At 49.5% G+C, this 26,563-nt stretch overlaps 1 long non-coding RNA gene across 1 annotated transcript; it reads left to right on the top strand.

Moving 5' to 3' along the window:
* On the top strand, positions 1-25,887 carry LOC148148730 (uncharacterized). The gene is made up of 4 exons (XR_015758769.1): positions 1-175; positions 13,824-13,887; positions 16,275-16,361; positions 25,151-25,887. It is a non-coding gene; the product is annotated as an uncharacterized LOC148148730 (long non-coding RNA).
* The last annotated feature ends 676 nt before the right edge of the window (positions 25,888-26,563 follow it).

The raw sequence follows: 26,563 nt of genomic DNA, 5'->3' as shown, positions 1-26,563 counted from the left end.
TCTAAACCGTCTTAACTGCTATAATCGCTTTGCAGACCTTAAATAACGGAGACTAATTAACTGAGGATCCCAGCTTCCTACTATTCATTAAATGCAACTGCATCTTCTTTTCTTCTTCCTTAACAGGTGAAATGCTATCTGCGATTGGACTACCATTCTGAGCATTGCATCGAAGGTATGGTTAGTAATTTTGTTGATTACATCAAAACAAATGCTGTGGTGGACAGTGAAGACCACTATGCCTGAAAGCAACGGAACCTTGGATCAAATGTACAATTGCAGAGAGGGGAGTGGAAAAATTGAGTTTAACAAAGATAAATGTGTGTTGCTGCATTTGGGAAAGGCAAATTAGGGCATGACTTATGCAATTAATGGTACTTTCTGGAGTTGGGTTGCTACGAAAAGAGACTTTGGAGTGCAGGTTCATCATTCCTTGAAAAGTCAGTCGCAGGTAGACAGGGCAGTGGAGAACGTGTTTTTCATCCTTGACTTTATTGGGCAGTGCATTGAGTATTGGAGTTTGGATGTCATCCTGCAGTTGTACAGGACATTGATAAGGGTAACTTAAAATACTCGATTAATTTCCGATCTGCCTACTATCGAAAGTGTACTGTAATGCTGGATTTCGAAATGGTGAGTTCTCAGGCGAGGCTGAAAAGGCAAAAGCTTTTCTCTCCGGAGCACAAGAGGATGATGGGTGACCTTTTGATGCGCATGCACAGGGTGAAAGGTTAATAAGATTATTTTTCCACCTTTGAAGAGTGCACAACAAGTGGTCATACCTTTCCAGTGCTTCAGGAAAGATTTAACAGCGAACCGAGGGGTAATGTTTTCACGCCGAGGGTGGTGCACATGTAGAATGAGCTGCCGGAGAAGTAATGGAATTGCGTACAATTCAAACATTAAAAAGGCATCTGGGCGGGAAACATGAATAAGAAGCGTTTACAGAGATATGGGCCAAATGGTCGCCAATGGGACGAGATCAGTTTCGATTATCTTGTCGGCACTAAAATGTTCGACAGAAGGTCTGTTTTTATGGTTCAGGACTCTATGTTTATGTAATGTTTTGACTGTCACACTCTACCTTCCTAAAACGTGTGCAGATTTAATCATCGAAACCCACAACACTGCTAATCAAGTTGGACATCAGAAAGAATCCCACTGGATCGATTTATAGTTTTTATTTTTGTTCTCAGTTTTATGTGTAGGTTACCCCTTGAACATATTAGCAAGATAGTCTGAATGCAGCTTAGCAAAAGAACAAAATATTTGTTGTGGAAATGGAAAAAATTACTCGCTCTTCTGTGTCAGTTGACATTTTGTGGAGTGATTGTATTGTAAATATCAGAAAGGAAAACATAAGCTATTATCCAACAGACAGCCCTGAAAGTAAGGGAACAAAGACCATTTACAACCCAGGAACAGGTCCTTCGGCCCTCCAATCCTGGCTGATCCATATCTACTGCCTAAAACTAATACCAAATCCCAAAGCAGCTGTAAACATCTTCTCTCGACCTATTCACCTGCCAGACGCACCTGAAATGAATCGACCGTTCCTGCCTCTGCTACCTTCTGTTGGCATCGCGTTTGATGCACGTACTACCCTCTATGTAATTTACATTCTGCGTGTATCCCTTTAACCTTTTCACCTCTCACCTTGAACTTGTGAACTCCCGTTATTGAATCCCTCACCCTGGGAACAAGCTTACATCTATCCATTCTGTCTATACCCTTCATGATTTTGTAGACCTTAATGAAGTCCCCACTCAATCTAATGAAAACAATCCAAATCTACTCAACCTGCCTTCATGACATATCCTTCCATACCAGTCAACATCCTCGTAAACCTTCCCTGAATCATCTCCAAAGTGTCCACATTAGTTTGGTAATATGGAAACCAGAACTGCATACTGATTTCTAAATGCCACTGAACCAAAGTCTTGTCGTAATTTAACATGACCTGCCAGCGCATACATTCAGTACCTAGTCCGATGAAGGCAAGCAAACAATATGCCTTCTCGGTCACTCCATCTACCTCTGCATCTAAATTAAAGGTAAAAGGGACCTGAATCCCAGATCTCTCTGCTCATCAACTATTCCTCAGGCTATTCCGTTTGCAGATGGAAATGTGTTGCTGGAGAAGCGCAGCAGGTCAGGCAGCATCTAGGGAACAGGAGAATTGACGTTTCGGGCATTAGCCCGAAACGTCGATTCTCCTGTTCCCTAGATGCTGCCTGACCTGCTGCGCTTCTCCAGCAACACATTTCCATCTCTGATCTCCAGCATCTGCAGACCTCATTTTCTCTATTCCGTTTACAGCAAAGTTTGCTCGAAAATTAGACTTTCAAGCATGCATCACCTCACATTTGCTTGGATTGAACACCATCTGCCATTTCGCCGCACAACTCTCCAATCTATCTATTATCTCCTGTATTCTTTGACAACCTGTTATGCTTTCTGCTCCTCCACCAATCTTCGTGTCATCTGCCAATTACTGATCAGACGATCAATGCCCTCTTCCAGATCATCTATGTATATCATAAACAACAGTGGCCCCAGCACTGATCCCTGTGGAACACCACTGGCCTCCTTTCTTCATTTCGTGAAACTTCCTTCAATGACTACTCTCTATCTCTTGCTGCTCAACTAATTCTATATCCACGTAGCTACAACACTCTGCACTCCATGAGATTTTACCATCACCATTAGCTTACCATCGGGAACTTTATCAAACGCCTTACTAAAGTCCATGTATATAACATCTACAGCCCTTCATTCATCTATAAACTTGGTTACTTCTTCAAAGAACTATTTTAAGTTTGCAAGGCGCAATCTCTCCCGCGCAAAAACATGTTACCATCCACAGATGCCAATTATAAATACAATTTGTCCCTGAGTACATTCTCCAGCAACTTTCCCTAACACTGACGTTAGGCTCCCTGGTCTGTAATTGCCTGAAATCATCTCAAATACAGGAACAGCAGCCAGATGCCTTTTGGATTCCCACCAATTTGTGAAAGGCAAAGTAAGCATCAAATAGAAGTGGTGGTGGGTAGTGTGTGCAAACGACGAGGACAATTCGCAGGAATACCTGTGAATCTCGGGTGGACTCATAAGGAGTTGAAACACAGAGCAAAAATAATTCTGTGAAGTAGGAGTGGGAAGCGATTGTAAATCTCGACTGGAGCGGCAGATTACTTCACTTAATTTCATAAGGTTGTCAAAACATGCATACGTTCATAGAATCAAAGGATACTACATCAGAGAGTTAGGCACATCGACACAAACTGGTCCATGCTGACCAAAATGTCCACCGACGCTAATCCGAATTTCCCTGCACTTTTTCCATATTGTTCTAAAATTTCACACCATTGTATTTGTCCAAGTGACGTTTAAGTGTTTTAACTGTACCCACCTCAACAACTTCTGCTTGCAGGACGTTGCAAATGCATACCACATTCTGCGAAAAGAAGTTGCTCCACAGGTTCCCTTTAACTTTTCCACTTTAAACTTAATCTGTTGCTCTTTTGTCCTTGTTTCTACAATCATGGGGGGCGGGGGCGGGGGAAAGCTGAGTGTATTCATCCTGTCCATGCCTCTCATGATCTTATATATTTACATTCTTTACAGTGTGGAAACAGGCCATTCGGCCCAACAACTCCACACCGACCCTCCGAACAGCAACCCACCCAGACCCATTCCCCTACATTTACCCCGTCACCTAAAACTACAGGCACTTTAGCATGGCCAATTTTTGAAATGTGCGAGGAAACCGAAGCACACGGAGGAAACTCACACATACACGAGGAGAATGTGGAAGCTCCACACAGACAGTTGCCCGAGGCGGGAATTGAAGCCTGGTCTCTGGCGCTGTGAGGCAGCACTGCTAACCACTATGCCACCGTGCTGCCCACACTTGGATAAAACCCCCATGAGTCTCCAACGGACGAAAGAAAAAAAATGCATCTTGTCCAACCTGCCGTTGTAATTCAGACCGTTGAGTCCTGGCAACTTCGACATTTCTTCTGCATTCTTTCCATTTTAATAACATGCTTCCTCTAGCAAAGTGAGCACAACTGAACACAATACTCGAAGAGAACCCTCACCAACGTCCTGCACAAATTAACTTAACTTCTCAACGTCTGTCTCAATGTCTTGACGAATGGAAGCCAGTATCCCAAAGTCCTTCTTCACTGCGCTGGCTACCTGTGAAGCCACTTTCAGAGAACTCTGCACCTGAATTCCACTACACTCATTATGGTCATGCCATTCACCATGAAATTCTTACATCATTGTAACTTCAAAAATGCAAGACCTCACACTTACGTATATTAAACTACGTTTGACATTTCCCGACTCACAAGTGATTAAGGTCCTGCTGCACTTTAGGACAACCTTCCTTACCGTTCGCGGTATTGCTTCTTTAAGTATCATCAGCAAACTCAGTGCCTTGCATATTCTCATCCAGATTTACAGAACAAACAGCAATGGTCCCAGCACCGACGATTGAGTTACTCCAGGAGCCATGAGCCTCCAGTCTGCCAAGCATCCTTCCATGATCACCCTCTGCTACACTGAGGTTGTAAGGCATTCCCTCAGTCAGTGCTGAGGGAATGCCTTACTATCGGACGGTCAGTACTGTGGGAATGCTGCACTCTGGGAGTGACAGTAATGAGGGAGCACCACACTGTCAGAGGTTCAGCACTGAGAGTTTGCCACACTGTCGAAGAGTCAATACTCAGAGAGCACCACATAATCAGAAGGTCAGTACTGAGGAAAGCTGCACTGCCAGATCATCAGTATTGAGGGAACGCTACACTGTCAGAGAGTCAGTAAGGAGAGAGTTCTGAACTGTTGGTCAGCAGTGCTGAGGGAATGGCACATTGTCGGAGCAACAGTACAGTGAGAGGTCAGTACTGAGGGAGTGTCACACTGTCAAAGGTTCAGTCCTCAGGGAATGCTACACTGTCAGAGGGTCAGTTCTGAGGGAGCGCTGCACCGTCAGAGGGTCAGTACTGAAGGAGTGCTGCACTGTCAGAGGGTCAGTGCTGAGGGAGCGCTGCACTGTCAGAGGGTCAGTACTGAGTGGTGCCACACTGTCAGCGGGTCAGTGCTGAGGGAGCGCTGCACTGTCAGAGGGTCAGTGCTGAGGGAGCGCTGCACTGTCAGAGGGTCAGTGCTGAGGGAGCGCTGCACTGTCAGAGGGTCAGTACTGAGGGAGTGCTGCACTGTCAGAGGGTCAGTACTGAGTGGTGCCACACTGTCGGAGGGTCAGTGCTGAGGGAGCGCTGCACTGTCAGTGGGGTTCAGTACTGAGTGGTGCCACACTGTCAGAGGGTCAGTGCTGGGGGAGCGCTGCACTGTCAGTGGGGTTCAGTACTGAGTGGTGCCACACTGTCAGAGAGTCAGTGCTGGGGGAGCGCTGCACTGCCAGTGGGGTTCAGTACTGAGTGGTGCCACGCTGTCAGAGGGTCAGTGCTGGGGGAGCGCTGCACTGTCAGTGGGGTTCAGTACTGAGTGGTGCCACACTGTCAGAAAGTCAGTGCTGAGGGAGCGCTTCACTGTCAGTGGGGTTCAGTACTGAGTGGTGCCACACTGTCAGAGGGTCAGTGCTGGGGGAGCGCTGCACTGCCAGTGGGGTTCAGTACTGAGTGGTGCCACGCTGTCAGAGGGTCAGTGCTGGGGGAGCGCTGCACTGTCAGTGGGGTCAGTACTGAGTGGTGCCACACTGTCAGAGAGTCAGTGCTGGGGGCATGTTGCACTGTCAGAGGGTCTTTACTGAGTGAGTGCTGAACTGTCAGTACTGAGAGTTTGCCGCACTGCCGGAGGGAGAGTACTGAGGGACTGCCACAGTGTTGGAGATTCGGAACTGAGGGAATACTGCAATGTTGGAAGGTCAGTAGTGAGGGAATTCCACACAGTCAGAGGGTCTTTACTGAGTGAGTGCTGAACTGTCATCGGGTCAGTATTGAGACAGTGCTGCAATGTCAGAGGTCGGTACAGAGGGTGGGTTGCAACGTCAGAGGGTCAGCAAGGAGGGAGGTCCGCGCAGTCAGAGCGTCTTTATTGAATGAGTTCTGCGCAGTCAGTTGGTCAGTGCAGAGGATGTGCTGCTGTGTCAGAGGGTCAGTACTGAGGGATTGCCGCGCTGTCAGAGGGTCAGTGCTGAGGGATTGCCGCGCTGTCAGAGGGTCAGTGCTGAGGGATTGCCACGCTGTCAGAGGGTCAGTACTGAGGGAGTGCTGCACAGTTGGAGGGTCAGTACTGAGGGAGAGCTGCACAGTTGGAGGGTCAGTACTGAGGGAGAGCTGCACTGTCAGAGGGTCAGTACTGAGGGAGTGCTGCACTGTCAGAGGGTCAGTACTGAGGGAGTGCTGCACTGTCAGAGGGTCAGTACTGAGCGAGTGCTGCACAGTTGGAGGGTCAGTACTGAGGGAGTGCTGCACTGTCAGAGGGTCAGTACTGAGCGAGTGCTGCACAGTTGGAGGGTCAGTACTGAGGGAGTGCTGCACTGTCAGAGGGTCAGTACTGAGGGAATGCTGCACTGTCAGAGGGTCAGTACTGAGTGCCGCACTATTGGTCAGTCAGTGCTAAGGGAATGCCGCACTGTTGGAGGTTTTGTACTGAGGGAGCACTGCATTGTCAGAGGGTCAGTAGTGTGGGAGTGCCGTATTGTTTTAGGATCAGTACTGAGGGTTTGCCGGTCTGCCAGAGGGAGTGTACTGAGGGAATACCGCTGTGGGAGGTTCAGAACTGAGGGAGCACCACTCTGTCAAAGGGTCAGTAGAGAGGAAGCGCCACACTGTTAAAGGGCCGTACTGAAAGAGTGCTGCTACCATCAGAGGGTCAGTACTGAGTGGTGCCACACCGTCAGAGGGTCAGTGCTGAGGGAGCGCTGCACTGTCAGAGGGTCAGTACTGAGGGAGTGCCACACTGACAGAGGGTCAGTACTGAGAACACGACACTGTCGATTGGTCAGTACTGAGGGAGCACTGCACTGTCAGAGGGTCAGTATTGAGACAGCATGACACTGTCAATGGGTGAGTATGATTTGGAGATGCCGGCGTTGGACTGGGGTGTACAAAGTTAAAAATCACACAACAGCAGGTTATAGTCCAACAGGTTTAATTGGAAGCACACTAGCTTTCGGAGCGGATAGTGGAGGGCTCGATCGTAACACACAATTTATAGCAAAAATTTACAGTGTGATGTAACTGAAATTATACATTGAAACATTGATTGTCTGTTAAGCTTTTCATCTGTTAGAATACAGTGATAGTTTCACTTCTTTCATGTGTAAATCACAAAACCTATTTTTTTACAAGTTGCATTCTTGGGTTAGCTGTTAACAATGGTGATAGCTAGACAATGTGTTGAAGGTGTTAGCCCCCTGTGTTCTCTGTCTATGCCATGATGTTTAGATTGATTCTAATCTAAAAAGAGAGATAACAGAGTGATACATAAATTCATGCAGTTTTTGAGCTCAGAGTTCGACATGAATGCATGCAGTTTTTGAGCAAAGTACAATGTCACTCTGCAAGTACAAATTCACACCACAAAATATATGTGTGCATGTGGGTCTTTGTCTGTGTATGTCTGGGTTGGGGGTTGTGAGTGTGAGAAAGTGTGTGTTTGTGTGTGTGTAGTGAGTGCAGAGTGTCTTAGGTCTGTGAGGGGGTGCATGTGTGAGTGTGGGAGTGTGTGTGTCTGTAAGGGTGTGTCTGGGTGTCTGTGTGCGCGTCTGTGTGTATCTGTGTCCGTGCGTATGTGAGAGTGTGTGTGTAGGAGTATCTGTGTGTGTGTAGTGGTAGGGTGGTCACCAGTAATGTGAGATGAAGCCAAGGTCCCGGTTGAAGCCCTCTCAATGGGTAAATGGGGCAGTATGAGGGAGTGTTGCACTGTCAGAGGGTCAGTACTGTGGGAGTTCTGCATGGTCAGAGGGGCAGTACTGAGGGAGTGCCGCACTGTCAGGAGTTTAGTTCTGAGGGAGGGCCGCACTGTTAGGAGTTTATATTGAGGGAGGGCCGCACTGTCAGGAGTTTAGTTCTGAGGGAGGGCCGCACTGTCAGGAGTTTAGTTCTGAGGGAGGACCGCAATGTCAGGAGTTAATACTGAGGGAGGGCCGCACTGTTAGGAGTTTATATTGAGGGAGGGCCGCACTGTCAGGAGTTTAGTTCTGAGGGGGGGCCGCACTGTCAGGAGTTTAGTTCTGAGGGGGACCGTACTGTCAGGAGTTTAGTTCTGAGGGGGGACTGCACTTTCAGGAGTTTAGATCTGAGGGAGGGCAGCTCTGTCAGGAGTTTAGTTCTGAGGGAGGTCCGCACTGTCAGGAGTTTAGTTCTGAGGGGTGGGCTGCACTGTCAGGAGTTTAGTTCTGACGGGGGGCTGCACTGTCAGGAGTTTAGATCTGAGGGAGGGCAGATCTGTCAGGAGTTTAGTTCTGAGGGAGGGCCGCACTGTCAGGAGTTTAGTTCGGAGGGGGGGGCCGCACTGTCAGGAGTTTAGTTCTGAGGGAGAGCCGCACTGTCAGAAGTTTAGTTCTGAGGGAGTGCCGCGCTGTCAAGAGTTTACTTCTGAGGGAGGCCGTATCTCAGGAGTTTAGTTCTGAGGGGGGGGCCGCACTGTCAGGAGTTTAGTTCTGAGGGAGGGCCGCACTGTCAGGAGTTTAGTTCTGAGGGAGAGCCGCATTGTCAGGAGTTTAGTTCGGAGGGGGGGCCACATTGTCAGGAGTTTAGTTCTGAGGGAGGGCCGCAGTGTCAGGAGTTTACTTCTGAGGGACAACCACATTCTCTGGAGTTTAGCTCGGAGGGGGGGGCAGCACTGTCAGGAGTTTTGTTCTGAGGGACGTCCACACTGTCAGGAGTTTAGTTCTGAGGAAGGGTCGCACCGTAAGGAGTTTGTTTCTGAGGGAGGGCCACACTGTCAGGAGTTTATTTCTGAGGGAGGGCCGCACTGTCAGGAATTTAGTTCTGAGGGAGGGCCGCACTGTCAGGGGTTTAGTTCGGAGGGGGGGGGCCGCAGTGTCAGGAGTTTAGTACTGAGGGAGGGCCGCACTGTCAAGTGTTTAGTTCTGAGGGAGGGCCGCACTGTCAGGAGTTTAGTTCTGAGGGAGGGCCGCACTGTCAGGTGTTTAATTCTGAGGGACGTCCGCACTGTCAGGAGTTTAGTTCTGAGGGAGGGCCATACTGTCAGGAGTTTAGTTCTGAGGGAGGGCCGCAGTGTCAGGAGTTTAGTTCTGAGGGAGGGCCACACTGTCAGGAGTTTAGTTCTGAGGGTGGGCCGCACTGTCAGGAGTTTAGTTCTGAGGGAGGGCCGCATTGTCAGGTGTTTAATTCTGAGGGACGTCCGCACTGTCAGGAGTTTAGTTCTGAGGGAGGGCGGCACTGTCAGGAGTTTAGTTCTGAGGGAGGGCCGCACTATCAGGTGTTTAGTTCTGAGGGAGGGCCGTACTGTCAGGAGTTTAGTTCTGAGGGAGTGCCGCACTGTCAGGTGTTTAGTACTGAGGGAGGGCCGCACTGTCAGGAATTTAATTCTGTGGCAGAGCCGAACTGTCAGGAGTTTAGTTCTGAGGGAGGGCCTCACTGTCAGGAGTTTATTACTGAGGGAGGGCCGCACTGTCAGGAGTTTAGTTCTGAGGGAGAGCCCCACTGTCAGGAGTTTAGTTCTGAGGGAGGGCCACTCTGTCAGGGGTTTAGTACTGAGGGAGGGCCACACAGTCAGGAGTTTAGTACTGAAGGAGGGCCACACTGTGAGGAGTTTAGTCCTGAGGGAGGGCCAAACAGTCAGGAGTTTAGTACTGAGAAAGGGCCGCATTGTCAGGATTTTAGTTCTGAGGGAGGGCCGCACTTTCAGGAGTTTAGTTCTGAGGTAGGGCTGGACTGTCAGGAGTTTATTTTTGAGGGAGAGCCGCATTGTCAGGAGTTTAGTTTTGAGTGATGGCCACACTGTCAGGAGTTTAGTTCTGAGGCAGGGCCACAGGATCAGGAGTTTAGTTCTGAGGGAGGGCCACATTGTCAGGAGTTTAGTTCTGAGGGAGGGCCGCACTGTCCGGTGTTTAGTTCTGAGGCAGGGCCGCACTGTCAGGAGTTTAGTACTGAGGGAGGGCCGCACTTTCAGGAGTTTAGTTCTGAGGCAGGGCCGCACTGTCAGGTATTTAGTTCAGAAGGAGGGCCGCACTGTCAGGAGTTTAGTACTGAGGAGGGCCGCACTGTCACGAATTCAGTTCTGATGGAGGGCCGCACTGTCAGAAGATTAGGACTGGGGGAGGGCCACACTGTCAGGAGTTTAGTTTTGAGGGACGGTCACACTGTCAGTAGTTTAGTTCTGAGGGAGGGCCGCACTGTCAGGAGTTTAGTACTGAGGGAGGGCCGCACTGTCAGGAGTTTAGTTTTGAGTGATGGCCACACTGTCAGGTGTTTAGTTCTGAGGGAGGGCCACAGGATCAGGAGTTTAGTTCTGAGGGAGGGCCGCACTGACAGGAGTTTACTTCTGAGGGGGGGGGGGGGGCGCACTGTCAGGTGTTTAGTTCTGAGGGAGGGCCGTACTGTCAGGTATTTAGTTCAGAAGGAGGGCCGCACTGTCAGGAGTTTAGTTCTGAGGGAGGGCCGCACTGTCAGGTATTTAGTTCAGAAGGAGGGCCGCACTGTCAGGAGTTTAGTTCTAGGGAGGGCCGTACTGTCAGGAGTTTAGTTCTGAGGGAGGACCGCACTGTCAGGTGTTTAGTACTGAGGGAGGGCTGCACTTTCAGGAGTTTAGTTGCGAGGGAGGGCCGCACTGTCAAGTGTTTACTTCTGAGGCAGGGCCGCACTGTCAGGTGTTTAGTTCTGAGGGAAGGCCACACTGTCAGGGGTTTAGTTCTGAGGGAGGGCCACACAGTCAGGAGTTTAGTTTTGAGTGATGGCCACACTGTCAGGTGTTTAGTTCTGAGGGAGGGCCACTCTGTCAGGAGTTTAGTCCTGAGGGAGGGCCAAACAGTCAGGAGTTTAGTTCTGAGGTAGGGCCGGACTGTCAGGAGTTTATTTTTGAGGGAGCGCCGCATTGTCAGGAGTTTAGTTTTGAGTGATGGCCACACTGTCAGGTGTTTAGTTCTGAGGGAGGGCCACAGGATCAGGAGTTTAGTTCTGAGGGAGGGCCGCACTGACAGGAGTTTACTTCTGAGGGGGGGGGGGGGGCCGCACTGTCAGGTGTTTAGTTCTGAGGGAGGGCCGCACTGTCAGGTATTTAGTTCAGAAGGAGGGCCGCACTGTCAGGAGTTTAGTTCTAGGGAGGGCCGTACTGTCAGGAGTTTAGTTCTGAGGGAGGACCGCACTGTCAGGTGTTTAGTTCTGAGGCAGGGCCGCACTGTCAGGAGTTTAGTACTGAGGGAGGGCTGCACTTTCAGGAGTTTAGTTCTGAGGGAGGGCCGCACTGTCAAGTGTTTACTTCTGAGGCAGGGCCGCACTGTCAGGTGTTTAGTTCTGAGGGAAGGCCACACTGTCAGGGGTTTAGTTCTGAGGGAGGGCCACACAGTCAGGAGTGTAGTACTGAGGGAGGGCCACACAGTCAGGAGTTTTGGTCTGAGGGAGGGCAGCACTGTCAGGAGTTTAGTACTGAGGGAGGGCCTCACTCTTTCGGGGTTAGTACTGAGGAGGGCCGCACTGTCACGAATTCAGTTCTGATGGAGGGCCGCACTGTCAGAAGATTAGGACTGGGGGAGGGCCACACTGTCAGGAGTTTAGTTTTGAGGGACGGTCACACTGTCAGTAGTTTAGTTCTGAGGGAGGGCCACACTGTCAGGAGTTTAGTACTGAGGGAGGGCCGCACTGTCAGGAGTTTAGTTCTGAGGGAGGGCCGCACTGTCAGGTGTTTAGTTCTGAGGGAGGGCCACTCTGTCAGGGGTTTAGTACTGAGGGAGGGCCACACAGTCAGGTGTTTAGTTCTGAGGGAGGGCCACAGGATCAGGAGTTTAGTTCTGAGGGAGGGCCACATTGTCAGGAGTTTAGTCCTGAGGGAGGGCCGCACTGTCAGGCGTTCAGTACTGAGGGAGGCCCGCACTGTCAGGAGTTTAGTTCTGAGGGAGGGCCTCACTGTCCCGTGTTTAGTTCTGAGGCAGGGCCGCACTGTCAGGAGTTTAGTTCAGAAGGAGGGCGGAAATTTCAGTAGTTTAGTACTGAGGGAGGGCCGCACTGTCAAGTGTTTAGTTCTGAGGGAGGGCCGCACTGTCAGCTGTTTAGTTCTGAGGGAGGGCCGCACTGTCAGGAGTTTAGTTCTGAGGGAGGGCCGCACTGTCAAGTGTTTAGTTCTGAGGGAGGGCCACACTCTCAGGTGTTTAGTTCTGAGGCAGGGCCGCACTGTCAGGAGTTTTGTTCTGAGGGAGAGCCGCACTGTCAGGGGTTTAGTAGTGAGGGAGAGCCGCCCAGTCAGGAGTTTAGTACTGAGGGAGGGCCACACTGTCAGGTGTTTAGTTCTGAGGGAGGGAAGCTCTGTCAGGAGTTCAGTTCTGAGGGAGGGCCGCACTGTCAGGTGTTTAGTTCTGAGGGAGGGAAGCTCTGTCAGGAGTTTAGTTCTGAGGGAGGAAAGCTCTGTCAGGAGTTTAGTTCTGAGGGAGGGCCGCACTGTCAGGAGTTTAGTTCTGAGGGAGGGCCACACTGTCAGGTGTTTAGTTCTGAGGGAGGGAAGCTCTGTCAGGAGTTCAGTTCTGAGGGAGGGCCGCACTGTCAGGAGTTTAGTTCTGAGGGAGGGCCGCACTGTCAGGTGTTTAGTTCTGAGGGAGGGAAGCTCTGTCAGGAGTTTAGTTCTGAGGGAGGAAAGCTCTGTCAGGAGTTTAGTTCTGAGGGAGGGCCGCACTGTCAGGAGTTTAGTTCTGAGGGAGGGCCGCACTGTCAGGTGTTTAGTTCTGAGGGAGGGAAGCTCTGTCAGGAGTTTAGTTCTGAGGGAGGAAAGCTCTGTCAGGAGTTTAGTTCTGAGGGAGGGCCGCACTGTCAGGAGTTTAGTTCTGAGGGAGGGAAGCTCTGTCAGGAGTTTAGTTCTAAGGGATGGCCGCACTGTCAGGTGTTTAGTTCTGAGGGAGGGCCTGCTGACTATCCCTAATCATCCCCTTCCTGATGAAGGGCTTATACCAGAAATATCGATTCTCCTGCTCCTCGAATGCTGTCTGTCCAGCTGCGCTTTTCCCGTTCCTCACTCTTCAATTCTGACCTCCATAATCTGTAGTCCTCACCTTCTCCCAGTTGATTATCCCTAATCATTCTTTAACTCTTACCCCCCATATAAATCCTATCCTTCTGAAGCACCTCCAACAACTTTCCCACCACTGAGGTCAGACTCCCAGGTTTACAGTTCCCAGGCTTCTCCGTAATAAAGGTACAACATTAGCCACTCTCCAGTCATCAGGCACCCTCACCTGTGATTCTCAATTATGCAAATATTTCTACAAATGGCCCGCAATTTCCTCCCATACAAAGCGTTCCCCTACTTTCACTTCAGTCACTTCTCCTGTTTTGTTACCCTAGAAAAGGTCATCTTCTGCTCCTTTTCTGACAGGAACATTTACACAATGATAAAGGAAATGTTCTCGAAGTAATTTAACAAATTCTCCACCCACCAAACCTTTCACACTATGGTAATCCTCATCAATGTTTGGAAAATTAAATTGCTTACTATTACAACCTCTTTATTCTGACATATATCTGAGATCTCTCTGTACATTTGTCCCTCAAGTTCCCTCTGATTATTGCAGCGTCTGACCAAGCTGATCCTTTTTATTTAAGTTTGATAACACAATTACGTTTAAAAAAAAGCGCTCCTCCATGATTTAAAATAAATCTTTTTGTTTATTCATTTAGAACATGCATTGCCCTGAGTCAACCACATTGCTGTGGGTCTGGAGTCACATGTAGGCCAGACCAGGTAAGGATGTCAGATTCCTTCTCGAAAGGACATTAGTGAACCAGATGGTGTTTATTTTCCCCCTAACATTCAACAATGAATTCATGGTCATCATTAGATTCTTAACTCCAGATTTTATTGAATACCAATGCCACCATCAGCCATGCTGGGATTCGAACCCTCATCCTCCCAACATTACACAGGTCTCCATATTACTCGGCTTAGCAAAAATACCATTAGAACATCACCTCACTATTTGGCGACGATTTTTTTTAAAAAAAGTCCGTCCTTCTCTGTGAACAAATTGAGATAAATTACTGAGCCCGTCCATGTGTCGCCTCTCCAAATAGTCAGTTAACAGAAATCTTGGGTTTGTATTTTCCATTTTTGTGATAAAAGAGCTAAAAATGAATTAAAAAATAATCTTACACCACAGATTTGTAATTTCTGAAGCTGGAGGGGGGTTAAAGAGATAAGGAGGGTTGTGAGGCTGGAGGAGGAATTACAGAGACAGGGAGGGAGCATTGTGGGAGAAAAGAGAAACAAACCGTGACATTTCACAGCTGCCCTCGGAGACAGCTCACTCTCAGAACTACTACAGCTGGGGATCAGCTCTTATTACATAAATCATAGTCTGTTTAATTTTTGTAAATCTACCATAGTGAATAAGGTGAGGGTTTCTTTTTAATGTGTCTTACAGTCTCTTGATTACATTTTAAAATATAAAGCGTAGGTCTTAAGTTATTCTGGAGTAATGTTTTGTAGAGCAGTAAGACTGTGCCTTTTCCTGGGTCTGTAAAATTTTAAGGTGCAGAGATGGACATTCATAGATTGATATGCTTTTCCTGTCAGATGTGGGCGATCATGGAGAATTTCAATGATCCTGATGATTATGTCTGCAGGAAGTGAGGTTGCAAATCCCATTGGATCGGTTGGCGCGGGGCAGTTAAAGGCGGTTAGGAATTGACGGGGGGGGCAGGGGTGGTCAGTGAGCATGATAGGTGGCAGTCTCAGGATGGTAGGACACTGTAGATACAGTCACGTGGATGGGTTACCTCTACGAAAGGTAGGAGAGGTAGGCAGGTAATGCAGCAGTCTCCCGTGGCTGTCTCCATCTCAAACAAGTATACTGGTTTGGAAAAGTTAGGGGGTGATAGACTCTCAAGTGACTAATGCACTGACAGCCAAGTTCCTGGTACTGAGACTCTCTCCAATGTAATGAGAGGTATATCAGGTTCCAGATGATCAATGATGATAGGGCATTCTCTGGTATAGGTCACAGACTGCCGTTTCTGCAGCTGACAGTGAGACATCAGAATGGAGTGGTGCCTCCCTGGTGCCAGGGTCAAGGATGTCTCCGAGAGGGAGCAGAATCTTCTCAAAAAGGGAGAATAACCAGTGGGATGTGGTTGTACATTGGTACCAATGACAAAGGAAGAGAAAGGATGAGGTCCTGATGAGAATATGGCAAATTAGCCTGGAGGTTTAAAAAGTAGGTCCTCAAGGATAGCAATATCTGGATTAGTTCTGGTGCCTCATGCTAATGCCAGTAGGAATAGCAGGATGGAGGAGATGAATGAGTGGCTGTGGACCTGGTGGAGCTGAGAAGGATTCACATTTTTGAATCATTGGAATCTCTTGTGGGATAGAATCGACTTGCATAAGAAGGATGGATTGTACCTGCATTGGAAGGGAAGATTTTCCTGTGCTACTTAGGAGGAATTGAACCAGTGAGGGAGTGGGAGTAAACCCAAAGAGACAGTAAGGAAAGAGGTAAGTCTGAGGCTGATACTGTTTAGAGGTCAGACTGTCAAGGCAGGCAAGGGCACGTCACAGAATGAGGTCACCCTACATTTATTTCAATGCAAGTGGCCTGACAGGGAAGGCAGATGAGCTCAGGGTATGGTTTTGAACGTAGGACTGGCATATAACAGCAATTACAGAGGCATGAATCAGGGCTGGATAGGACCAGTACCTCACTGTTCCTGGGTATAGATGCTATAGCAAGGATAGAACAGGGGAAGTGGCATTTTTGATGAGGGATAACATTACAGCTGGGCTTCAGGAGGACACTCCTGGTCCTACATCCAGGCAAGTTATTTGGGTGGGACTGAGATAGCAGAAAGGGATGATCACCTCATTGGGATTGTATTATAGACGCCCACCCAATAGTCAACAGGGAATTGAGAAGTAAGTTTACCAGGAGATCTGTATCTGTTATCTGTAAGAATAAAATGGTTGCAATTAGAAGGGGGTTTAACTTTACCAACATCACCTCTTAGTGCTGTAGTGTTAAGGGCTTGGATGGCTATTTGTTCAATGTGTACGAGAACAATTCAGATTCAGTTTCTAGGATGTAACTACTAGAGCAGGAACAAAACTTAACCTTTTTCTTTATTCATTCACAGGATGAGGGTGTCACTGGCTGGGCCCAGAGGGCAGTTAACAGTCAACCACGTTGCGATTGGTCTGGAGTCCCATGTAGGCCAGATCAGGTAAGGATGGCAGATTCCTTCCCTAAAGGTTATTAGTGAAACAGATTATGCTTTTTAACCAACAATCGACAACGGATTCATTGTCATCATTAAATGCTTAATTCCAGATTTTTTGTTAAATTCAAATATCCCCATCTGCCGTGGTGGGATTCAAACCCAGGTCCCCAGATCGTTTCTGGGTCTCTGGATTAACTGTCTATTGATAATATCACCAGGTCATCACCGCCTCCTCTCTTGGGAAATGAGGCAGGGTGAGTGACTGAGGTATCAGTGGGCAGCACGTCAGCACCAAAGATCCCACAGTATTGTGGCTCAGTGGTTAGCGCTGCTTCCTCAGCACCAGGGACCTGGGTTTGATTCCTGCCATGGGTGACTCTCTGTATGGAGTTGCACATTCTCCCCATGTCTGACGGAGTTTCCTTCAGGTGCTCTGGTTTCCTCCCACAGTCCAAAGATGTGAAAGTTTGGTGATTTAGCCATGGTACATTGTCCAGAGTGTCCAGACGCACTAGATGACGTGTTTAGATTTGCAGGAAAATGTCTGCCTGATTTTGAAGAGATCTTTTGGGGCCTTGGACAGAGGTGATGGGTGAGGTGTGGGCACAGGACTTACATCTCCTGTGGTGGCAAGGGAGGGCGCTGGTATGGAGGGTGGGTTTAAGGGATGGTGTGGACCTAACAAGGGAGTCGAAGAGGGAATGGTCTATGTGGAATACAGATAGGGGTGGGGAGGGAAATGTATCCCTGATGCTGGGGTCTGACTGTAGGTAGCGGAAATGGCAGCGGTTAATGCACTGTATCTGGAGATTAGTGTGGAGGATATGCATTGGAGGGCATTGTTGATCACGTGGGAAGGAAATTGATTGGAAAGCCTTTCTGAGATGTTCTGGAGTGGAATTGCTCCTCCTCAGTGCAGATCTGGGAGAAGTGGAGGAATTGGGTACAGGGCTATACTCGAGAGTAATCAGGAGAGCAAAAAGGGGACATGAAATTACTCCAGAAAATGGTTTAGGGTGAATCCAAAGAGATTATGCAAATACATCACCGATAAAAGAATAACCAGGCAGATCAACAAGGCGGTCTATGGAACCACAGAAGCTGGGAGAGATATTATGCGAGTATTTCACATTTATTTTTAATGGATAATGAAATGGAAGCTAGAGAGTTTGGAGAAATAAATAGTGATAACTTGATAAACGTCCATATTACAGAGAAGGTGGTACTGGATGTCTTACATCGTATTAAGGTGATAAATGAATGGGACCTGATCAGATGTATCTCAAACCTTTGTGGAAAGCTAGTGAGGTGATTGCTGGACCCCTCCTGAGATGTTTGTATCATCGATAGTCACAGGTGAAGTACTGGAAGATGGCTGCAATGATTTTAAAAAGGTGGTAAGGAAAGGCCGGGGAACAACAGATCAGTGAGCCTTTTCACAGAGATTCCTAGAGAACCGTTCCTAGAGTAATTTCATGTCCCCTTTTTGCTCTCCTGATTTCCCTCGAGTATAGTCCTGTATTGAATTCCTCCACTTCTTCCATATGTGCACTCAGGACGAGCAATTCCACTCCAGAATATCCCAGTGGCAGGCAAGTTGTTGGAAGGGACTCTGAGGAATAGGATTTACATGTGTTTGGAAAGGCAAGGCATGATTAGGGATAGTCAACACGGCTTTGTGCGTGGGAAATTGTGTCTCACTAACTTGATTGAACCTTTTGAAGAATGACAAAGATGATTGAAGGGAGATTGTGGACGTTGTCAGTATGGACTTCAGAAAGACATTCAACAAGGTTCCGCAAAGCAGACTGGTTACCAAGGTTAGATAACATGGAATGCACGGAGAACTAGCCATTTGGATACAAAATTGGCTTGAAGGTAGGGGCAGAGGGTGGTGATCGAGGGTTGCTTTGTTGTCTGGAAGCCTATGAACAGCAGTGTGCTGCAAGGATCGATGCTGGTCTTTTTATATAAATGATTTGGATGTGAATGAGGTATGGTCAGTCGGTTTACAGAAGACACCAAAATTGGAGGTGTAGTGGACAGCAAAGACGTTTACTTCAGTGTAGAATGGAATCTTGATCAGATGGGGCAATGGGCTGAGGAATGGCAGACAGTATAATTTAGATACATGTGAGGTGCTGCATTTTGGAAAGGCAAATCAGGGCAGGACTTATACACTGAATGGGAAGGTCCTGGAGAGCTTTGCTGGACAACGAAAACTAGGAGTGCAGGTTCACAGTTCCCTGGAAGTAGAGTCCCAGGTAGGCAGGGTAGTGAAGGCAGCGTTTGGCACACTTTCCACTATTGGACAATGCATGAATACAGAAGTTGTGATGTCCTATTGTGGCTGTATAGGACATTGATTTAAGGCTCTTCTGGAATTCTGTTTTCCGTTCCAGTCTCCCTCTTCTAGGAATGATATTGTGAAACTAAAAACGTTCAGAAAAGTTTTGCAAGGGCTTTGCCAGGTTTGGACGATTTGAGCTACTGGGAAAGCCTAAACAGGGTAGGAGTATTCTCCATGGAGTGTTAGAGACTGAGAGGTGATCTTGTCAAGATTTATAAAATCATGATGGGCATGAATAAGGTGAACAGTCAGGGTCATTTTCCCATGTGTGATGGGTTCAAAACTAGAGGGCACAGCATAAGGTGTGAGGGAAAAGATTAAAAGGGGTCTTAGGGGCAACTTCTTCACATCGAGGGTGGTGCTTGTATGGAATGAGCAGCCTGGGGAAGGGGTGGACACTGGTACAATTACAACATTTAAAAGGCATCTGATTGGATACATGAAGAGGAAGGATTTCGAGGGATATGGGCCAGCTCCTGGCAAATGGGAATCCAGGATTCCTGGTTGGCATGCATGAGTTGAACCATAGGGATTGTTTCTGTGTTGAACATCTCTATGGCACGAATAAATTAAACCTAAAAGATTTCTCTTTTATCGAGATGTAACATAATTTCATATAATTCTCCTTGGAGCTGAGAAGGTTAAGCAGTGATTTCGACCAGGAGCAGATAGTTTTCAGGGATATTTAATTTACAGAGAGAAATTATAAACTTTTGTGACCATTTTTAGTAACTACTTTCGTTGGCAAATAATGCAGGGTGAAAATGTGAAGGTTGTTTTACTCAGTGAGTGTGAAGGGAGTGGGAGAGACAGCAGAGACTGGGAGAGAAATGGAGTTAGTGTGCACTGGGAGGGTTTATAACCACATGATCCAGGCTGCGAGACCTGAATTAGAAATTCCCGGTGAAATAAAACCAAAAGAACTGCGGGCGATATAAATCAGGAACAAGAACCAGAAGGTGCTGGACACATTCAGCAGGTTTGGCAACATCTGTGAAGAGATTTCAGAGTTAACGTTTCTGAGCCGGTGACCCTTCCTCAGAGCTGATAGTCGGAAAATATTGGTTTATATGCTGAAGGGTGTGGGGAGGATGTAAGGTGTAAAGGATAGGTAGGGATAGAGTGAAAAGAAGAGCTGGATAAAGGAGTGGATAACAATGTTGTTGGGAGGGTGAGTCACTGTTAAAGGAGACTTGGTGACTAACCAGAGGTAGTGTGTAATGGCAGGCTATGTGATAACAAAACCTGGTGTGTGGGAGAGAGGGCTAGGACATGGGGGAGTTCAGGCTTTAAACTATTGAACTTGGTATTGAGTCCAGAGAGCTGAACGGTTCCCAAATGGAAAACAAGGTGTTGTTCTTCCAACTTACGCTGATCTTTGCTGGAACACTGAAGGAAGTGTGATACAGATGTTGGCCAGCGAACAGGGTAGTGTGTTAAAGTGGCAGTTAACTGGAAGCTCGAGGTCTCTGGTTAAATGCAGAATATAGATTATCAATCAGGATTTCTGCCAACTCCGAGATGCCACCATCAGACGCATTTCCCTCCCCTCCCTTGTCCACCTACTGCAGGGACTGTTCCTTCTCGGTCACTATGGCCCACTCCCCCGTCGTTCTCAACATCCCCCTCACAAAACCAGCCCCTTCCCGCGCACCATCCCCGTCCCCACCCGAAAAGTACCCCCTCAAAATTCCCCTCTCCACACCAGCATCTTCACCCTCAAAATCCCCCTCCCCACCCCAGCACCTTCCCCTTCAACATCCCCCCTCCCCCACCCCAGCACCTTCCCTCTCAACATCACTCTCACCAACCCAGCCCCTTCACTTGCAACAACCCTGTCCCCACCCCAAAACTCCCCCCTCAACATTCGCCTCCCCACCCCAGCACCTTCCCCCTCAACATCCCCCTCCCCACCCCAGCACCTTCCCCTCAACATCCCCCTCCCCACCTCAGTACCTTCCCCCTCAACATCCCCCTCCCCACCCCACCACCTTCCCCCTCAACGTCCCCCTCCCTCACCCCAGCACCTTCCCCCTCAACATCCCCCTCCCCACCCCAGCACCTTCCCCCTCAACATCCCCCTCCCTCACCCCAGCACCTTCCCTCTCAACTTACCCCTCACCAAGCCAGCCCCTTCCCTCTCAACATCCCCCTCCCTCACCCCAGCACATTCCCTCTCAACATCCCCCTCCCCACCCCAGCACTATCCCTCCCAAAATCTCCCCTCCCCCACCCCAGCACCATCCCTCCCAACATCGCCCCTCGCCCACCACAGCACCTTCGCTCTCAACATCCCCCTCCCCATCCCAGCACCTTCCCTCTGAACATCCCCTTCCCCACCGCAGCACCTTTTCTCTCAGCATCCCCCTCCCCAAACCCAGTGCCTTCGCCCTCAACAATCCCCTCCCCACCCCAGCACCTTCACTCTCAATATCTCCCTACCCACCCCAGCACCTTCCCTCTCAATATCTCCCTCCCCACCCCAGCACCTTCTCTCTCAGCATCCCCCTCCCCCACCCCAGCACCTTCCCTCTCAACAACCCCCTCCCCCACCCCAGCACCTTCCCTCTCAACAACCTCCTCCCGCACTCCAGCACATTTCCTCTCAACATCCTCCTCCCACCACAGCACATTCCCTCTCAATATGCCCCTACCCCACCCCAGCCCCTTCCCTCTCAACATCCCCTCCCTCACCCCTGCACCTTCCCTCTCATCATCCCCCCGACACCAGCACCTTTTTTCACAACTCCCCCTCCCCATCCCAGCACCTTTCATCTCATCAAGCCCCTCCCCACATCAGCACCATCCCTCCAAACAACCCCTCCCCACACCAGCACCTTCCCCCTCAACATCCCCCTCCCCACCTGGGCACCTTCACCTTCAACAACCCCTCCCCACCCAAGCACCTTCTCTCTCAACATTCCCCTCCCAATCCAAGCACCTTCCCCGTCATCATCCCCTTTCCCACCACAACACCTTTCCTCCCAACATCCCCCTCCCCACCCCAGCACCTTTTCTCTCAACATCCCCCTCCCCACCTGAGCACCTTCTCTCTCAACATCCCCCTCCCCAGCCCAGCACCATCCCTCTCAACATCCCCCTCCCCCAACCCAGCACCTTCCTCTCAACATCCCCCTCCCCACATGAGCACTATTGCTCCCAACATCGCCCCTCGCCCAACCCAGCACCATCCCTCCCAATATCGCCCCTCGCCCACCCCAGCACCTTCCCTCTCAACATCCCCCTCCCCACCCCAGCACCTTCCCTCTCAATATCCCCCTCCCCCACCCAAGCACCTTCCCTCTCAATATCTCCCTCCCCCACCCCAGCACCTTCTCTCTCAGCATCCCCCTCCCGAACCCCAGCACCTTCCCTCTCAATATCCCCCTCCCCCACCCAAGCACTATCCCTCTCAACATCCCCCGACCCCTGCACCTTTTTTCACAACATCCCCCTCCCCATCCCAGCACCTTCCATCTCAACAAGCCCCTCCCCACCTCAGCACCGTCCCTCCAAACAACCCCTCCCCACACCAGCACCTTCCTCCTCAACATCCCCCTCCCCACCTGGGCACCTTCACCCTCAACGTCCCCTCCCCACCCAAGTACCTTCCCTCTCAACATTCCCCTCCCATCCAAGCACCTTCCCCGTCATCATCCCCCTTCCCACCACAACACCTTTCCTCCCAACATACCCCTCCTCACCCCAACACTGTTTCTCTCAACATCCCCCTCCCCACCTGAGCACCTTCTCTCTCAACATCCCCCTCCCCAGCCCAGCACCATTCCTCTCAACATCCCCCTCCCCCAACCCAGCAACTTCCTCCCAACATCCCCCTCCCCACCCCAGCACCATCCCTCCCAACATCGCCCCTCGCCCACCCTAGCACCTTCCCTCTCAACACCTCCCTCCCCATCCCAGCACCTTCTCTCTCAGCTTCCCCCTCCCCCACCCCAGCACCTTCCCTCTCAACAACCCCCTCCCGCACTCCAGCGCCTTCCCACTCAAAAACACCCTCCCCACCCCAGCACCTTCCCTCTCAACATCCCCCTCCCCATCCCAGCACCTTCCTTCTGAACATCCCCTTCCCCACCCCAGCACCTTCCCTCTCAGCATCCCCCTCCCCAAACCCAGCACCTTCTCTCTCAACATCCTCCTTCCCCACTCCAGCGCCTTCCCCCTCAACATCCCCCTTCCCCTTCCCTCTCAACTACACCCTCCCGCACCCCAGCACCTTCTCTCTCAATATCCCCCTCCCGCACCCCAGCACCTTCCCTCTCAACTACACCCTCCCCACCCCAGCACCTTCCCTCTCAACTACACCCTCCCCACCCCAGCACCTTCCCTCTCAACTACACCCTCCCCACCCCAGCACCTTCCCTCTCAACTACACCCTCCCCACCCCAGCACCTTTCCTCTCAACAACCCCCTCCCCTCCCCAGCACCTTCCCTCTCAACTACACCCTCCCCACCCCAGCACCTTTCCTCTCAACAACCCCCTCCCCACCCCAGCACCTTCCCTCTCAACTACACCCTCCCCACCCCAGCACCTTTCCTCTCAACAACCCCCTCCCGCACCCCAGCACCTTCCCTCTCAACTACACCCTCCCCACCCCAGCACCTTCCCTCTCAACTACACCCTCCCCAACCTCAGCACCTTCTCTCTCAACAACCCCCTCCCCACCCCAGCACCTTCCCTCTCAACAACCCCCTCCCCAACCCCAGCACCTTCTCTCTCAACAACCCCCTCTCCACCCCAGCACCTTCCCTCTCAACAACCCCCTCCCCACCCCAGCACCTTCCCTCTCAACAACCCCCTCCCCCACCCCAGCACCTTCTCTCTCAACAACCCCCTCCCGCACTCCAGCACCTTCCCTCTCAACAACCCCCTCCCCCACCCCAGCATCTTTTTTCGCAACATCCCCATCCACCACCCCTGAACCTTCTCTCTCAGCATCCCCCTCCCCACCTCAGTACCTTTCCAGTTATTACCGTAAGAAGATAAGCACTGGGCACAAGAGAGGCAATGCAGCCCTTCGAACCAGCTCCATCATTCAATATCATGATGATTGAGCTCACCTCGGTCTCAGCTGGATTTTCCCGCCTGCTCTCTCTCACCCTTCAACTCATTGCAAAGTAAACATCTGTATCTCTTCATTACATTGACTCATTGTCCTGGCATCCACTGCATTTTGAATAAGGAATTCCACAGAATCACAACACACTGAGAGAGGTACATTCTTCTTCATGAGAATAGAATAGAGTCCCCATAGTGCAGAAACACCCATCGATTCCACACCAACACTATGGTGAGCATCCCATTCAGACACACCTACTCCCTGTAACCCTGCGTTTCCCGTGGCTAATTGTCTAACCGGCACATGCATGAACATTATGGGCAATTTAGCATGGGCAATACACCTAAACTGCACATCTTTGGACTGACTGAGGAAACTGGAGCACCTAGAGGAAACCCACGCAGACATGGGGAGAACGTGTAAACACCACACGGTCACCTGAGTCTGGAATCAAACCTGGGTCCCTGACTCTGTGAGGTAGCACTTCTAACCATTGAGACACCTCTGCTTAAAATCTGCTACCCGTTATTAACCTCGTTATCCCCCAGTTGGCTGAATCTCTTTTCCTTACATCAGAAGTCGGTTTGTATAAGCGGATGTCTCAGTAAAACCCAGTGCCATCCCACATGTCCTGTGTGTCTGAATGGGGATCAAAAAACACAACACCCTCCACCCACAAATTTCATTCACTTTCTCTAGACAGGTCTCCAGGGGCTGCATGGGGACTACAACTCCCACAATCCCTGAGGCAGGGAACATGCATGTGTGAGGAATCCTGGCACTGTACATGTACAGAACGTGAGCGGGTGTTGGAGCATGTGCTTTGGGGTAATTAGCGGAAAGCATTTCACACTGTGATTAGCTGGAGGAGGGACTAATCTGCTTAGAGTATTGATCTGTTGGGGGGGGGGGTCAAAGTGTCACCACACTCACACGGGACCACTTTCCATCCCCAACTTGTCATAACACTGGGAATTGACCAATGGGAAACAAGGAAGAATCTGACCCATTCTCTCAGACTGAAGGTTTCTCTTCTGTCCAGGATCTGCCACCTCCCTTTCTGTTTCCTTTTGTTTCATTCTGCTGTTACATTATTGACTTGCAGCAACTGAAGGGAAAGGAAGTGAACCCAGAAAGGGTGCAGAGTCTAACCAGGGGCGGGAAGTGGTGGCATGGATCTGTTTATCAGTAATTCTATGAGAATGTGAAGGGTGTACATTAGGGGGTAGCAGAGTCAGAATGGTGGGAGAGAGTAAGTGGGATGGAGGGTTACAGCTTTGAGGGAAGAAAGGGAAAAAAGATATTCCAGAGAAACCAGAACTGTCTGTTCTGAATTTCTAACCTGTACATATTCCTTTATACAGGGTGCTAGATGGTGAAGATTTGCAGACTGAAATCTCAAAATTACGTGCAGATCATGATTAAGTTAACCAGCATTTGAAGAAGCAAAGATGGAGAATCACTCGGCCAAAATCCTGCAACACTCTCCCTCCCAGCATTATCGGTCTATCTGCACCAAATGGACTGCGAATGGTTCAAGACAGCAGCTCACTACCATCTTCTCAAGGGTAACTAGAGATGGGGAATAAATGCTGGCTGAGCCAGTGATGCCCATATCCTGGAAATGGTTTCTATCTCTAGTTGCTGAAACCCGGTTGATGTTACTGCAGGATGATGAGGGATGCTGAGTGCATCCTCCAGGAGGCAGCACCATCACATTACCCCTGCCTACACCCACACAGTAACACCGCAACGTCACTAGAACAAAAGGCAGTGAAGCTAAAGGAGGATTTAGAGGTAAAGTCATGAAAGGGGATTGGAACACAGCAGGAACAGGAGACTGAGCTGGATGGTCAGCTGTTTCCCATTGAATGGTGGAGCAGGATTGAAAGGTTGAATGGCCTCCTCCTGCTGCTATCTCCCAGGTATGTATATAGCCATGGAGCCTGGGTAGGAAGAAGTGGGCAGGGCAGGGATTCTCCAGGAGATTGCACTTCCACAACAGTTTTCAGTGAGGGATGGTTTGATGGATTTTATTTAACATTTATCTTTAACACAAAGTCTGTAAATTTTGGCTTTAAAATGTTGTACAACTTTTTTGCACAGCAAATAAAATTAAACAAAATAAATTAAACTGTCTGAATATAACAGTTTTAAAGCTTTCAACCTCTGTAAAACAAAATCCTGTCTATTCCCGGACACCATCACTTTCCAGCTACTCAAACTCCAGGGAAATATTCCCTCCCTGACTGAACCTTTGGTTTGATTTAACTGCTTTTCAGTTCTCGTTCTGTGAGCTGTGAAGCATTCTTTTTCCCCATTTCTCCGACCCAGAAATGTTATCACAGCAACCTTCCCACCATCAAAATCATCATTACGCCATTTTGCTTTTGGTTAACATATAATCACCAACAGTGCAAAAGTGAGGACTGCAGATGCTGGAAACCAGAGCCTAGATTAGAGTGGTGCTGGAAAAGGGCTTTTGCCAAAACATTGATTTTCTGTCTCCTCGGATCCTGCCTGACCTTCTGTGCTTTTCCATCACCACTCTAATCTAGACATATAATCACCAGCAGTAAACCATTTGTGTAACCAATTGAATATTTCCAAACAAAGCCCATTATGGGCCAAGCAAACCATTAAAAATGACCGAGTGAGAAGGGACTAAATCAAAATAGAGTTGTGGGGAGGGGGCAGCGGTGGAGATAAAGCACTATACCCCCTGCAGTGCCCACCTCTATCTAAAGGCAATGAGAGCATTGATGCACCCCACATGC

This window comes from Chiloscyllium plagiosum, unplaced genomic scaffold (genome assembly GCF_037043375.1).
Source record: "Chiloscyllium plagiosum isolate Xiang-an unplaced genomic scaffold, Cpla_swu_hap1 HiC_scaffold_12, whole genome shotgun sequence".
Classification (NCBI taxonomy): Eukaryota; Metazoa; Chordata; class Chondrichthyes; order Orectolobiformes; family Hemiscylliidae; genus Chiloscyllium; species Chiloscyllium plagiosum.
The sequence above is the reverse complement of the archived record's forward strand: the minus strand, read 5'-3'. Positions and strand labels throughout refer to the sequence as shown.